Source organism: Anopheles darlingi, chromosome 2, assembly GCF_943734745.1.
Source record: "Anopheles darlingi chromosome 2, idAnoDarlMG_H_01, whole genome shotgun sequence".
NCBI lineage: Eukaryota > Metazoa > Arthropoda > Insecta > Diptera > Culicidae > Anopheles > Anopheles darlingi.
This window is the reverse complement of record NC_064874.1, coordinates 76,308,557-76,311,056: the sequence shown is the minus strand read 5'-3', so window position 1 is coordinate 76,311,056 and position 2,500 is coordinate 76,308,557. Positions and strand designations below refer to the sequence as shown.

Sequence of the window (2,500 nt, the reverse complement as noted above, 5' to 3'; positions counted from 1 at the left end):
TCGTCGTCGCTCGCTCGCTCGCTAATCAGGCAGTTCGCCACAGACCCCACCGCTACACACACACACACTCATACACAACAGTGTCACAGTGAAGAGGGTGGTGGATTGTTGCTGTTGCACCGGTGGGTTGGTGCGATTCATCTCCGGTGGTAATTGGGGATCAGCAACAATCCGCACACACGAGAGAAGAGATTTCGCGCTCCGGAAGTGAGTTTACTCCGAGGTTGTGTCACGATCGTTCCCGGTGTGGGTGTGTGTGTATGTGTGTGTGTGTGTGTGTGTGTGTGTGTACGTGTGCGCTGCCACCATTGAATGCGAATCTGTAGTGCAGTGAGCTGAGTGCAGATATCATATCTTATCTCGCGCCAAATTCCAACGTCTTTTAAGCATGATTTGAAGATGCACCGAGCGCCCGCGCTGCGTAATTAATTCGGGAGGAAAACAAAAATGGCGCACATTCAGCGGTGTCGGTGGCCACTGACTAACCGGCCTGCCCGCCAGCACCGACTAAGCGTCGACGTCAGTGTCGGAGCGACGCAAGTTCGAGCTGGTTACTACACGGTTAGTCGCTAATAATAACCCGACTATTGACGCTCGCGGCTTCAACGGCAATCCGCGCCAAATAGCGCGCGCTCCCTCTCTCCCTCTCGCTCTCGCTCTCTGTGTCTCACTGTCGCACCGGTCCCGTGGCTCGTTCCTTGTGTTCTGCCGGTGTCTGCGTGCATGTTGTGACCGACCAACGGGCGATACAATCAGCTGCTGCTGTTGCTGCTGCAACCGTAGTAAACTTAATAATGATGTCATCCAGCGCAATGTTCTCGATGTTTTGTTTAAGGGAAAACTCGTATCTGGTTCTGTAAATCGATACTGATCGGCCACCATGGACCAGTAAAAGGGAAATATAATTTCCCCAACATAAAACTAGTGAACACGATCACGATCGTAGCAATGTTTACGGTGGCTGACTGAACGATCAAAGAGTGTAAAGTCCGTTTCCGAGTCGAAGTTTCCCGTAATTTGACAAACCAGATAAATGCACTGTACCTTCTCCTACCCACTACCGAATGCTCCCTGAGTCCAAAGCCCCGAAAATCCAGAAATAGCCCCGAAAATAGTAAACAATCTCGTGCTCCAGAGACGATCTTTCATCGAAGGTAGTCGAAGTGAGCGATGTTCACGGCGGGAGCGATCCGCGACGTTGACTGTTCTCTGTGTAGCCGCTGGGGCCTTAGGCATGACATTCGACATTCAAAACCCACGGATTACGGTATTGTCAAAACGTCATCGCGTCGGAAATTGATGCGCTTGTAAGCGATCGGATCACCCGTTGTTGATCATGCTGGATGAGCTCCCGATGGATGTCGAACAGGCGGGAAACAGCAATAAACAATCCCTGTAGCAGTGAATTGATTGGAAGATAATTGCTCCCACGTTGATATGGGATGTCGTTTGTTTCTCGAGATCGATTCGTATTTTGAACTTTAATAGCTATGTAAAATATTATAAAAATACGATTGAAATCTGGACTACTAGAATAGGGATTGCAAGTTGATCTCTGATATTTCAATTTCTGGTATCCAACGCATGCTAGACCGTTGGTGCGGTTGGCATGGCGGACCGTTACTCAGGTTACCTTGAACGAGCTCCGCATCATTAACGGCAACACCTACGAGCAGCTGAATTTGTTTACCAACCGCGCTCGAGGGGGTGAACCAGTAACGCCATACGTCAACCGCAACATCGCCGGCCGCCACGTTTAGAATTGCATCCCGTACATATTCAGGCAAACTCTCAACCTCTCGTCTTCCAATGGCTACTTGGATAGTGCAATCGCCTTCTCAGTTATGCTCCTTTTGATTCGCTGAAGGGGTCAGTGAGTGTTCAAGTTCAAATGCTTGTTTCGTTGCCACTCGTTGAAGCATCTTGCGATCGTTTTGCAATTCGTTGCGATCAGATCGGCCCCAGAAGTCATAGCAAGCCGGCGTGGGTGTTGTCCATCTGACACGGTATGATACACGCATACATATGCAGCCACATAGTGAAATGTAACGGGTTAGACGCACGCAGATAACACCGGCGAGCGGGTGGATGGCCACAAAATGATGTGTCAAGCGAAGCAACGGGAAGGGTCAACAGTTGGTGTTGTGGGGAATATTTTTGAATAATATTTATTTCTGTTTCCGGCCACACCATACGTACGCCACACTGCCACCGATGACGTAACGTACGCCTTGGCATACACTGGGTGTGGTGGTGTTGTGGTGCGATCGTCGTTTGCCCACCACCAACTAGCGCAATGGCGATGGCGAGCGATCGCGCACGCTCGCGCACACACTCCCGCACACACTCCCGTGGGGCCTGAAGACGACGGAAATGCCGCCAAGCAAGTGCGCGAACACGCGCTTTCGGTCTTGAGCCCCGTATGCAAATGTGGCAACTGTCTGGTCGCTGGTTTGCGGAAGACTTGGCGATGACTAAGCCCAACGATGCGAGTCGTTGA

General features: G+C 50.8%; 1 protein-coding gene across 9 annotated transcripts in view; it reads left to right on the top strand.

Moving 5' to 3' along the window:
- The window catches only part of LOC125949641 (uncharacterized), a 7,610-nt gene that overhangs the window by 687 nt on the left and 4,423 nt on the right, over positions 1-2,500 (top strand). The window contains exon 2 of one of the 9 annotated variants that reach the window (XM_049676885.1): positions 388-561. The exons of 6 other annotated variants lie outside the window; for them this stretch is intronic. The gene's annotated coding sequence lies outside the window, so the exon portion shown is untranslated. Of the gene's footprint in view, positions 208-387; positions 562-1,525 lie in introns of those variants that run through there. 2 more of the 9 variants (XM_049676889.1, XM_049676887.1) reach the window with 2 other exon arrangements.